Below are 14,305 nucleotides of genomic sequence, written 5' to 3'. Positions count from 1 at the left end.
TTAATCAAAACATCTAAAATATTTTTTCTAGGCAGTCTCTTATTGAGGGAAGGATCCCCTTCACTCATATCATCCTCGCCACACTCCCTTCAGGTTTCAAAATAATAAGCTGCATTGATTCTCAAAAATTAGACAAATTATGTAGTTCTGAGGGATAGACAAGGGTCCTTGCTACTCTTGGCAATTTAAAAGTTTTGTGATTGTGTAGTAATTTTGTACCAATATTCTTTTCCAGCTTTCTAGTAAGTAGTATTTGTACTCACTGAAATGGCACAGCATCTGTGGTGGGACCTGTTTCTGCCTATTTGTACTGTATTTAGAATACTAAGCAAAATCAACATTTGTGAGATAGGTAAAAAGGTTAAAGCAATAGTAGGAGCAATACCTTTTTAGCCTCATTAGCTAAAATTAACTTCAAAGGTTTCAAGAAGTAACAAATAAACACATCTGCAAAACATAGGTTTTAATTTGCTTCTGATTTAAAAATGAACATTGCTTGAGTTACTGTATATTCTGTGATGCATGCAAACATAGTAATTGATTCAATTCTCATTAGTGGCAGAAAGAGAAATGACTGAACTGTTAAATGTACAGAATTTAGTGATGACTACTGGCATTTATAAAATTGCTGTTTTGCCAAATTCTATATTCATTTTCCCCTTTGAAATCTCAACAGTATTTTTATACATAAAGTACACTTGGAATATTTTCACTACTGAATATCTGACTGTGGGAAAAAGCACACAACAAAAAAAAAAAAGAAGAGAGAAGTAAAATTTTAATAAACATTTATTCCCAGGAACATGTGTATGTACTGTAAATACACCACAGTGGTATCAAAGCTGCTGTTCTTTTGAACTGAAGAATGCAAATTCAGTTTACCTTAGTTCAATATAATTTTATGGTTTTAATACTAACAATCTATTGTTTTCAAAGTTAATTTAGATGTGCTCTGCCCTTGTTTCTACCTGAAAAATGGGTCTTGCTAATGATTCCAAACTTCCTAGCTGTCAACATTTTTACAAGGTCTGAAATATATTTTCAAGTTTATTAATAGGTTAGCCTGGGAAAATAATCTTCTGTGAATAGGGGTAACTTTTGATAATTTGTGACTGATGATATTTTTCAACAGCTTGGTGCCATGTTCTGCCATTCAATAATAAATACAAGTAGCTTTGTTTTTCTAGTCTAGGGGAGATATATTTGGGTACCTTAGTGCTGAACTTGGCTAGTAGTTCAACATGCCTTCTCAGTAAGCAACAAAGTATTTAAAAACTCATTTAGGGTCCACATCTGATCTTTCTGGTGTCAGTCATATTATTTTAATTATTGCTGGCTGGAGCCGGGTCAAGCCCATGTTACATACAGAATTGAGTTCCTCCCCATGAGTCAGCTTGTCTGCCTAGATTATATTTATTGTCCCCTTGGTACTTTCCCTTACAGTGCTTAACTATTCCTCGTTTCCTTGTATCTATCGATCCTTTCTTTCATAGATCCATTGATTTTCAGTTTCATCATTTTGCAGTACAAGGGATAATGATCACTTGTGGGTCATTCAAATTACTTTTACCTTGGGTGTTTTTTTGGCTTTTTTTTTAATTAGTTTTTCATCTCTATTATAGGTTATATAAGATGTTTATACAGTGGAAAAAAATGAGGTCAGCGTTGGTAATTTTTAAACTTTCCACATTAGGAAAAAAATTTAGGATTATTTATGCCTTGCTCTGTGAATATGTGCAAAATATGGTCTATCAAGAAGGATTTCTTGAAAGGTAAAATTATGAGTATTTTCAGAGAGGAAGAGCTGTGGCACATGACTGCAAGATGAGAAGGTCATGGAACAGTTAAAGAGTAGTTAGTAAAAGATCCTTAAATATGAGGTTTCAGGGAAAATTACCCTGAGCATTCATGAGTATCTCCTAAAATGTAAGATAACTCTTAGCTCCCATCTCCAGGATGAAGAGAATAACTTCTTTTCAGGGTAGTTTTAAGTTCTCATTTCTTGGCTTTACTGATGGAGTAAGTCCCCTGGGGTTTTGCATTTTGGCAGGAAATATGCCTTTTGTAAGCCCCAACTCGAAACGCACTGCTACACAACACCTCTTATGCACCCCTCCATAATTTGAGTGTAGTTCTGTTCACACACCTTTGAAGAAGTGTCAGTAAGAATAATGAAATACCTAGTCAAGCTCTTGACTAATATTTTCCTTCACTCCCTTTATTGCACTGCATAATTTAAAAAAAGCTAATCTGGGGTTTAACTCACCCTGCTTTGCCATCCTAAAAGTTAACCTAGCTAATAGATATTTCCTGATCATAGTCCATCAGTTGTCTCTGACTGCTACTTTGGGGCAGGGTGGTTCATCCTTCTGAAATGTTTCCTTACTGTACACTGTCTGTAGAGGAAAAAGGTGATTAATAATTCTTTGATGGCCAAGATGGCCAATGGCAGAAGAGATAAAAGCATTGTGGTTTTTTCCATGACCCACGGTCTAGAAGAAATATCCTTTAAATTAAGCTTAGCATCAACTTTTTATTTCAGGTAAATTCCTGAAACATTTATCTGGCAGGTAAACAGGCAGTAGGAATCAAGAGCTTTGGATTTTTTTATAGAAGTTGTAAATGGATAAAACTTTTCAGGCATTGCTTTAGAAAGATTACCTCTCAGACAATCTCTCATACTACTGTCAACAGAGAAAACAAGTTAAAAGCTTGAGTTAAATGGTTTGTACATAACACATGTCCTTTTGAATAACTGAGCTTGAATCCATTTGAATCAACAATACTATCTGTCATAAGGAACTACAGTTTTCAATATCAAAGCATTTTGAATAAAAGCCATTACTCTTTTTAAAATAAAAAGTGATTTCATTTCTGCTCTTAGCAGCAGAGCTCCTACTGTTAACTTTACATTTCCTTACCATGCTTTTTTTGTGCATACTTCTTTGCAACACTTTGCAGCAGCTGTGGCTAAGCAGCATCCCTTACTAGATGATTCAGTAAGACTAGAGGGGAGAGAGCCCGGGGCATTGCATACATTTCCAGTTTTGCCCCATGTGCAAACTTCCATTAGGTGTCAGTTCAAGACATGCCACCACATTGTGGTTCTGTTGTTTGAATGTTTTGCTTCCATTTGGCTTATTTTACATGTATGAATTCAACACGGAAAAGTCTGAGAAGGAAAAAAAAAGAGTTACTGTCAATTCCACTAAATGCAAATGAAAAATTGCTGTTAAATCAGAAGTAACTGCTGTTACTGTGTGACTGTGACTATTTGCCTTTGTCTCCCTGTGTGTTTTGGTCTGCAGCCATTAATAGCTTGGACTCCATGAAGCAATAGAAAAGAGGAGTGTGTCAGAGCAGCAGGCCAAAATTAAATTACAGCAACCTCGCGCTTTGCATTAAAATCTCCACTAAGCAATGGAGGCTTGTAATCATCCGGATTTTCCTTAAAGACAATGGCCCTCCATGCAACTGGCTACACTCAGTTAATTCATGCTGTCAGCTTCCTTTATTGGCTGTGGGGAATGCAGTATTGATTCTTGAACTCAAAAGCAGCACAAAGAGCCACTAGTGCATGGTCAAAATGCAGCAATAAAGAGCTGGCAGCTTGAGAAAAGCAGCCATTCCGTTGCACAAACAAGGTCAATTAGAGGACAGTGCAGCATAATATAAATAGCATTAGCAGCCCTCTTCAACCATGATGAGACCATGCTGGGAAGATGACAATAAATAAAATAGGGTTTAATGCAGAGTAAACAAAAAAGCATTTAATGTAATTTAATTTCAAATGTTACATCCCTTTAAAAGTACCATCAATTAAAAAATACTTATCTTCAAAGACTATTCTTTTCAGGTAAATCCCTGTATAAATTAATTATGTACATATGTAGCATTGAAAGGGAATGTATTGTTTAATAAATGGTTAATTCTTAAATAACAGCTCTGTGATATTATGTCTGAGTAATCTCTTACTTTTTATTAATAAAAATCTTTCAGTGTCATTTGAGGGTAAAAATGGGACAAAAGTGTAACTGTATTTTTAGTTCAGAAGTTAAAAATCTTGCGAAAGAGCCTTATGTCCTTCTTTAAGATATTACAATTATTCTCTTTTTCATGAGAGACTTCTTCTTACTATTTTTCCAGGTCAGAATTAATTCCAAATGTAATATGCATCATTCTGCTAACACATAGAATACTCTAAGTGAATTAGGCTCTTAAAATAGCTTATAGGCCTCAGACAAGCAGCTGAGAAGCCTAGATTGTATAAGGAAGCTGAAAAAGTTTCAAAACTATTTAATTGTTTAAACAGGAATAGAAGCTTTTGTTTCAAAGCCCTGTTAAATAATGAATGTGCCAAAAGCCAGCAAAAGAGTTAGGTTTACAGCTCTGGTTTATTTCTGCAGTCTTACAAATTTTTATGGCAGTACAAGGACATTTTTTCACTTTCTTGATTTTTTTAAGCATTCCCATTGACTTTGAGTGTACTTACATAACTGGAAGTAATTTGGCTAAGACCTGTGATGAAGGTTGAGCATGAAGTTTGTGTCAAATTGTGCCTAACATGTAGAACTGGGTCGTGTACCTGCACAGAGCAATAACTATATAATTCTACATGAAGTATGCTTAAAAACTTTTAGGAGGCATAGAATTTGCAAAGTTTTCACACAATAATCACAGAATAAACTAGGCTGGAAGAGACCTTTGAGATCATCGAGTTGTTTTTCCTTGCAAAACAAATGGGTATTCCAAATTGTTCTACAAGAAATTCCTTCCTACGTTATCAGTGGAATCAGTAGGAGCTCCTTGCCTCAGAGAGCAAAATAAATGCCTTCTGGACTGACAGCCCATATGGGAACTTTTTTTTCAGCTATTAGGTAGAACAATCATTAGAATGCTGCTTTTAATTCTAAGAGCTTGAAATATCAATGAAACTTGAAGATAATGAGGAAAGGAGTAAAAATTAGCTTCCTACAATTCCTGCTGTCTAGGAAGCACAAGGGGAAGGATTCTTATTATAATATGTCCTGGGCTGGTACTTCACTTTCTTGGGAAGTGCAGCTGTCCCTAGGTTTTTTTTTTTGAAGTTGCTGACTTTTTCCAGACAAGGTAAGCCAGAAGATAAAGAGAATGGAAACAAAACAAACACCAATAAAATGAAAGATGTATGAATCTTTTGTCACAAGTAAGGATTTTTGTCACAAAGAAATCCTTATTATCTGGGTTTTTTTTTTTTTGTCCTTTATTCTAGAGCCAAAACTGATTATAAAGACCATTATCAGGCAAATAAACGGATCCAGCAATTTGTGACCAATTAGATGTTAGCTTTCTTCTCCTTGGTTAAGGACAAGAATATGTTTACTTCTCCTTAGCCTCTTTTCCCTTCAAGTAAGTAAGTAAGCAAGTGGACTTGTTTGAAATTTGAACTTTTTCTGGAAGACAAGGCTGACTAACAGTACAACTGAAATTACAGCTTTAAATAAGAGTTTTTGAAGCGTGACTGGCTGGAAAGATTTTGCATCTTTTGGAAGACATCTTTAAGAGAAATCAATGCATTCTGAAGGAAAATCAGATAACTGATCTGTATATTTCCTAAGCCAAAGCAAAATAATAGTTGTAGCAAGATTTGTAGGAAGTGGTAACATTTTTAGCTTGGTTTTGCATTATGTATCATTATATATACTTTTTATTGGTTTCTTGTCATGCTGCTCATGACTTACAGAGACCAAAAAAATTTTCCTTTGCGCACTTCAGTAATTTTATAAAGATATTTCTTTGTTTCTGACTTTGAAAATGCAAAATATTTTATCACAAGTGCAGAGGAAAGCAGAGTGTTTCTATGAGCTCCTTGGTATTTAGAAAAATATTGTGGGACAATGTGTCTTGCTTCCTCATACACAGTAATTATGTCATAGTGATAGCAAAATATTTCTTTCATCCTTAATTTCCTTTTTGCTCATGATTTTTATCCCAATGTCCCATAAAAATCTATAAATATATCATGGGCTGTAACTATCTCTGAAACATGCACTTGGAGACTTCTAACTTCTGGTGTGAAACTTCTAGAGGTTTACTTTTAACTCATTGTAAGGGACATAGCCAGATTCATAAGTCATTAGTGTTCAGAAACCTCAATTCAAAAAAAAATTAAAATAATAATGCCATTAATGTTTTTTAATAGTTTCTTTTCTCCCCAACACCACTAAGCATCAATTTCCTTTGGGAATGAACTTCTTTCCTTCTTCTTCTTTTGGTGATGTGATAAATACCCTCTGAAAAGCATCAGGTGTTCCACTGCTGGTTTTGTATTAATATTTTGTTAGCTCTTTCTGGAGAAATATAAGTATATTTTTAATATATTTTTTTACTTTACTTTTATTTTCAAAACAGGCCTCAGTCATAGATTTTCAAATTCTAAAAAGTTTGCTTTCTCTAAATAGGGTGCATAATAGTTGAGAGAGGAACACAAAGAGATTGAAAGTGGGGACTTCGGACTACAGATTTTGCACCTCACAAGCAGATGAATTTAATGGAGAGAAGGATGCTGAATAGTCCAAGAACCAGGAGACAGCTTGGAGAAAGGCATGTGTTAAGGTAATGTGTTCCTCAGAAATTCAGAAAGACGTAGGTTTTGACTGCAGCTCGAACTAGGAAAGTCTTTTTCCAGGTCCTAAAATGGAAGCAAATTATTTTGCTTCATACTCCAGGAAGAGGAAAATAGGCTCAATATAAAAATTGCAAATCTGTTCTCATTCTTCATTTGTGAAAACTTCTAGGCTGTAGAAAAGGAGTGTGGTTCTAGGTTCAGGTCTTTCTACAGCCTCACTCTGGGGAGATCAAGACGCAAGAATATAAACAATTCTCATTCTTCTGGGCTGTACAACAGAAGTATAAGGCCACATGGTCCTCTTCATCCAAATATGTAACGGAAATAAAAATTGGAAGCAGAATTTGCAAAACAGAGGTTCTATATCTTACCAAAAGAGACTAGCCTTTGAAATATCTACAAGAGAACACGCACAAAAACTGAGAATAGAGTAGATTATATTTTTTAATGAAAAACAAGTAATAGTTGAGACTGTGAAGGTTTTAGATGTTGGGAATTGAGAAGATAGAAAGCCCAACACTCATAACTATATATTTAGTAATGCAGAGGATATCCCAACTCTAAAGAAAGCCATCATAACTTAAAAGTGTTTATAGGAACATTTAAAACTGGGGAAATTTTTCAGAAAATATTTTATCATGAGCCAACAATCTGTGCAAGATGCATAAATAGAGAGCTTTATGCTTGCCTTCAAAGTCCTTGTTTGAGGATTTTACGTTCAAGGAGAGGGAAATACTTGACACTTTATAAACTAAAGTCCTTTCTGCTTTAGTAGCCAATTCACCCTTAAGGGGCAGAATAATGGAGTAATCTGAAATTAGTAGTACACAATCTGCTTGTTATATTACGGGAACAACAGACAGAGAACACTTAAAATGAGTTTGAAGAGTCCAGGTTCTTCACTGTTTAAAAACATTTTGCATCTATTTATTTTTGCTCAAGTATCCTTGTTAGATTCCAAATGATACTTTTGAAAAATATATATAAATGGTTCTTTTCTTCCTGTGGGTTCTTCATAAAATCTTTCCATCTCAAAAGCCCTTTTATTTTCTTTTTTTTTTTTTTTTGCTTGTTTGTTTGGGTTTTTTTAGCTGCTTGTACATAAACAACTAGACATAAAAAGAGTCTGCAGTATGTAAAAGCATTTCAATAATGATAGCAATAAATCTAGTGAGAAATATGCCAATAACACGATGAACAAAGAAATTTCTTTGTAATTTGAATACTGTTTCTTTTGGAAATTTATAACACAGTTAGCTCAATAAGACACAAATAAAAATATTGTATAATGTGTTGACTTTTCTTCAAAAATAGATGAAAAGGGGGAAATAGTTACCTGTGGCGTTTTTTACATGTTTGTTCTGAACTGATGGTACAAACAGAATGACAGCTCATTCCAAGTGACCGATATTGGTACTCTCTTGTGTTTAAATCTTGTGTTCTGAAAATACATCCGAGAAGCTTTAGTATCTCTCAGTACCACTTCAGAGTCCTGTAAATAACTTCTGTTTTCCTCCTTTCTCTGTCAAGAGCAATGGCTTCATTTCTATCCCTGTTTGAAAATATTAAAATAAAAAAAATGGTTTAGGAAAGAAAAAGAAAATGAAACTACTACAATATTCTATCTTACCCAAACACCTCCTATAACAGTCAGTATTTTACAAACCAGACTAGCATTTTCTCTCACTAGAGAGATTTTTTGGATCCATAACACCTTCCCACCTCTTCAGTAAAAATTTTGAAGACAAATTTCCCTGACACCTTTTCAGATGCTGAAATTCCCAGGATTCTTTTCAAATCACATTGTTGCTGTTTAGAAGAAAATCTAAATATTTAAAATCACAGCATCTGGGAATCAGGATGTTATCAAGTCAATAATTTCCATGGTTTATATTTCCTGGCAGATACTGCACTCCTCTCTGAGACAGCATAGACTTCATGAGATTATCCTTGAACATATAAGCAATCAGGTAATGCATGCAGTTGATCTAAAGCTGGTCAAACAACAGGGTATTAAAGAGGAATATATGTTATAGTTTAATATAATGGCACGCCTCAATAGCTGTTGGTCGGGAAGTGAAAGAAGCAGTGCTGTTAAAGCCCAAAGCATCCCGTTACTGGACAATAATATGTAAGTGGAATGCATTATTATGATTATAAATAGGTCATTTCCAAAGGAAACACACTCGATGCAGACAGGAATAACAAATCATGTGTAAAAAGAAATGACCTTTAACGGAACAAAGAATAGTAAATAAAAGAGACTGCATGAGACTTCTCTCTGCTGAGAGAAGGAACAGCCCTTGTTTGTCAGAGTGGTGCTGGGGAAGTTACATGTCTCCTGCCTGTTGGTTTGACTGCATCCACTTGGCTGCAATTTGCAGTGCATGCAGACTGTCCATGGAATGTGAAGGTTAGGAAGGGTGTATGAAAGGACTGAATATCCAATTATTGCCTCTAGCTGTTTATCACTGCTGAGTCTAAAAAGAGAATGGAGGGGATTTAAAGCAATATAAGAGAATCCAAGGCACCCTCAAACCCATTAAGCTGAGATAATAAAGATGATTCATAAATGGAGCTGTGCACATCATCCTTCAGACAGGTTTAAGCAGTTGTTTTGGGGATATTCAGCCTCAGGAAGTAAAAGAAAATAGCTGGAATTAAAACTGGTAATGTATGTTAGGATTTAAACTGAAAGTTAATTATTTTAGTTTTCCCTGACATTCTCAATCCAAAGTCGTATTCTCACTTAGTGATACATGGAGGGGATGGCTACCACTATCATAAAGAATGAAGACCTAAAGAACTTCTCCATTCAACAGAAAATTGCAACAATCTGTATAGAAATGTTTTTAAACAAACAGAAAGCTATAAAACCCCAGGAAGGATTTGGTAGGAAATGTAGGATGAGAATGCAGAATGAGAGTGAATTTATGAAGATTTATCATTTGCTTTCAAATTAGCCTTTCATTTAACATTCAGTGAGTCAGTGTATGAATGCTGCCTGAAACACTGAATTTAAACAAGAATTTGGTCTTAATGCAGAAATTAGTACCGTAACAAGCCACAAAATGAATGTTGACTGATCACTCCATCACTGCATACATCTCCCAAAAGGGCTTATCTGCATACGTTTTATCTCAAAAGTTGCACAAAAGACATCCTTCTCAAAATAGGGCCAGTCTGAAATCAGCACATCAAAAATTCACTGACATGTAACCACTCTGAATTCTGGGTTTGGAACTGCAATCACAGAGCCAGTAAAAAGACCAGAAAGCTTTTGGCAAAAGCTTTCCAGTTTTGGTTCATATGCAAAACCTGTAAAACATTCTTTGAGCTGAAATGTTTAGAGAAAATATCATATTTTTCTACAGTGGAATTTTTTATATTCCTTTTGTATGAAATCACATGTATAGTAATGCATTTATTCACCTATATATATTCTCATCTGAAGTGATCCAAAGTGCTCAGATTTCATTTTTTTTCCTAATACTCCTGCCCACAGAAAGTAGCCTATTGTAGCTACGGTATTAATTCAATACAATCCATTTTTATTTTCAATTTCAAATCATTATTTTAAAAAATCATTTAAAAATATTGAACTAATGAAAGCCTGGGTTTATTGCCCTGGAACTGATATTCTCTAGAAAGAAAGCAGCCTTTGAGTCAGTAATAGCAGACTAAGGATTCACCACAGCTGTGAACATCCTTTAGCCACCGTGTGAACATTTCTGGTTTATATCCACCTTAATCTGTCAGGTTGCGACCAAGAAAAAGGATGCCAATATTATTAATTGTTTCTGAACTGACAACATTATTGCAGTTGAAGAGGCCTGTTTATATGAGCCACTAAGTAGTGCATGAAACAGGGTATGAGTTATCTTCAGCCTTGGAACTTCCATATCAGTTTTGATTATCTGCATAAATGCAGTCCACAGTTTAATGCTCTGGTAGCTTTATTTTTCTTTCTGCTTCTGTTATATAGCTTTTCTGTATTCTTATTTCTTGGACTGAAAGCAACACCAATGGGAAGTTGCCTTGCATAAGAAACTCTTGACTCTATCTGTGGAAATTAATTACAAAGGGTTCTTAAAATTATAAAAACAGAATGAAGGGAAATATGTACGAGGAGTATACTTGTAAATATTCAAGATCTCATACCCATTCATAACAACTAATGCCACAGAAAACGATGTTGCAGTTTCAGACCTAGAATTTCCTGTGGCTTTGATGTAGTAAAGATGTTGACAGATGGATTTGTAAGCCCGCAACACATGAAAGCAGTGAATAAAATATCAAACATAAAGGAGGTACAATGTGAATTCATTGCCTCTATTCTAATACACAAGAGAACATCCAATAAGGTTAAAATTAAAGTTATGATATTTTTTCACCATATGAACACTGTGAAACCCATTGCCACTAGATGTTACAAAGATCAAGAATTCACCAAAATTAAGAAAGGAATCAAACTTTGTAAGTAGAGCAGTCCAGTCTGGTGTCAGCCTAATTAGCTATAGGCATGTGATATAATGAGTGTTAAACTTTACACTTTGAGATAAAAGCAGTCTTGGTTCTGTTATTAATTAGGAAGAGACAGGGTATGAGGCAGATAACTTTTATGAGCCTGCTGCAGGATTTTTAAAACTCCCTCTGGAGTACTAAGTATTTCCAAATTATATACAACAACAGGTGGAACTTATTCTGACCCAGGATGACATGTCACTTGTTTTTTACCTACATAAGTAAACTGTTCAAAAAAAGAAGCCCATGATATTACCATATTTGGCCTTTAAGTTTAAATGAAATGAAGTAATTTCTAGTAAGAATGGCCAGCTGCAGAAAATAGAATCATCTGATTTTTAGGAAGTTCCAATTTTATAATTTGAAAGTAAAGTAAATATTTATCTGCAAATAAATTCATTAGTTTCTCAATGTTTTCAAGCAAAAATCCAATTTATTAATGAAAAAAATGAAACCAACCCCAAACACACAATTGCTGACTTTTTTATTATTCCTTTGATTTCAACCCTATGAATCTTGTAAGCAAGTCGTTAAGATAATGGCACTAATCATACTCATCTGAATATGTGTTGTCCTCTTTGATGTGCTTAGCAATATGCTGTTCTGCATGAAATTAAATAGTAGCACTGATACCCACAATAAGAAGAAAAATGTGATTGTATGAGAATTATTTCCTTAATAGCTGTAACTGTTTGTGAAGGCTAAAATTTCCCCAGTAAGTTATAAAAAGGTCACAGCTCCCCTCATTTATTTAATACCATGAATACAGCCTTTTATTTAGGAGTTTGCCTGCAGTCAAAGTTAATTATTACCACCATATTACATAATTTTTCCTACATGGTATGTAGATGACTAAATGCATTGTAAACAACCATCAAGCTCCAGGATGCTCATAGCATGAGTGAGGAAATGAGCAGCTACCTTTCAAATCTCGCTTCCAGAAGATGCTGTAAATTAAGATCAGGAGAAATAATGCTTCTGAATCTTTGAACTCAGTTATTAGACTTTTATTGCCTTTACTAATTTCAAAAGTAAACCTGACTCATCGTTCCTATTACAGATGTATCATTACATGATTGAAGGTTAATGATTTCACAGGCATATTTCAGGGTCTCAAGACTCATACAAGGCCTTCCTAATGACAGAATTCAGGATCTCTGTCCATAGGCCCACCAGACAGCACTTCCAAAGGAGAGCAGAGCCCTCTGACAACCAAGAGACAAGTATCCATTTATTTTGATCTGTAGTCATTATTTTTATAACTTCAAGACAGTGCTTTAGAAAGACTTTTTCAGAACCATGCTTTATTTAGCAATTCACATTAATAGTTGCTTACCTTCAAGCACTTAAATAGTTATTTCTTATTGATTTCTGTAGTACTTCTCACAAGCTTCAGTTTAAGCTCCAGCTTAAGTGCTTTTACAGATAAGAAAAAAATTGCTCAGTGTCTTGCATGACTGAAGAGCAAATTTTTGGCAAGGAAAGAGCATGGTAATCTTCTTTTCTCTCTAAACTTTAAAATATGTTTTTAGGGAGCCACTCTGGTTTCTATTTCTTTTATCATATTCTTTCACTAATATTTTATTAGAAATTACTTTGTGTGTTGCTGAAATGTTTCTATCATGTGGTTCCTCTGCATAGCCTTATAGTATAAAAAGACACTTTCAGTTTTTGCTTTCAGCTAGAATTCAAGAAATGTAAGAGAGTTTCATTGCGCTGAATTTCATCCCTCATCCTTAATAAAGAGTATAGTGTGACTTCAAAAGTAAACCTGATAATTATTTTACCGTGTAAAATCATATTTTGCAAGTTTTTACATTTGTGCCAGCCTTTCCTTTTTTTCCTAAGTGACAGTAAAATAATGCAAAATCTTGAGTTTTCATATAAATTGAAATGACTATATTTCCATTGCTTTGTTTTAGGAACACAGTTTGGAATTAAGAGAATGAATGATTGTTCTATCAAGCTATCACGCTCATGTAGGCTACTGGCATCCTTAGGTAACTTCTAAGTGGATAATTCAGGACAGTTTTTCTACAGAATTGGAGTACAGCGACTTTATTAGTTGCCACCACTGTGGTTTGAAGAAATCTGAAAAAACATCTCTAGAGTTCTTCCTGGTAGTTAAATTGGCCGTTTAGACTTATGATTAGAGAACTGTTCTCAACTTTTAGTGTGAACCCCAGGATTATCCAAAGTATCCAAAAAAGTAGAGGATCTCCAAAGTGGTATTGTACGGAGAAAATAACAGATGGTCCAAATTATTGAACTATTCTGTTCTCCCAGAATTGTCTCTGAAATACACCAGCTGAAATCATATTGCCCTATCCCTGGAAACATTCAAGCTCAGGTTGGATGGGTTTCTGAGCAACCTAATTTAATTAAAAATGTCGCTGCTCATTGTGTGGGGGTTGGCCTGAATGGTTTTTAAAGATTCCTTCTGAACCAAACCAGTCTATGAATCTGTGATATAGACTAATTACATAGTGAGAGACAGATTGGACAATGCATTTTATCCCTTTATTCTGCCTGATGCTTTTGTTGTCTCAGTGTGGTAGCAAGTGCCTTCTGGCTGTGCTGCATTTCTTTATTGTAGGCCTGTGAATGTCCAAAATCACCCTAGGAAAATTTTAGGAAACTTATACATGATGGTTACTTGTTTTTCCCTTTCATCCTTTATAGCTTCTGCAAAGATGGAAATTATGGGGAGGAAAATTTAAACAAATATGGAACATATTCTTGCTTGGAAGGATGTGAAATATTAACATTACCTTCAGTCCTTTGAAATGTTTTCTAAAAGTAATAGATATTTCTATCAAAGATATTTTATTTAAGAACCATAAAATCATGAGTCCTTTATACAAATCTCTTTACTGCTGCTCTTTATTAGAGTGCTGTTAAAAGCGTGTTTCTGTGAGTGTGTAAGGAATCCCATTGGCTTTCCTAGATTTTCCTCTAAAAGAGTAGTTTTCTGTATCTACATTTTAATATTAGTTCCATGCTTGCACACTGGTATTAATTTTTCCAATTGACTATACGGCAATAATATCCATAGTTCTTACTTTTTAGCCAGATTGAGTGATAGATCAGAAACATTTCAGTGAAGATCTTCTGTGGAAGCTAAATGATTAATTATATATTTGTCTTTCTAAAGTTTAGTTTTGATAATTAATT

The 14,305-nt window shown here is 34.5% G+C and overlaps 1 long non-coding RNA gene across 2 annotated transcripts in view; it reads left to right on the top strand.

Moving 5' to 3' along the window:
- LOC137477476 (uncharacterized) overlaps positions 1-14,305 on the top strand; it is a 37,112-nt gene that overhangs the window by 13,335 nt on the left and 9,472 nt on the right. For both annotated transcript variants that reach the window (XR_011001029.1, XR_011001035.1), the window contains exon 3: positions 8,512-8,577. This is a non-coding gene — a long non-coding RNA (uncharacterized lncRNA). The remainder of the gene's footprint in view (positions 1-8,511; positions 8,578-14,305) is intronic.

The sequence above is a fragment of the Anomalospiza imberbis genome, chromosome 1, assembly GCF_031753505.1.
Source record: "Anomalospiza imberbis isolate Cuckoo-Finch-1a 21T00152 chromosome 1, ASM3175350v1, whole genome shotgun sequence".
Classification (NCBI taxonomy): Eukaryota; Metazoa; Chordata; class Aves; order Passeriformes; family Viduidae; genus Anomalospiza; species Anomalospiza imberbis.
Note: the sequence above shows the minus strand (reverse complement) of the source record. Positions and strands in the feature narration are given on the sequence as shown.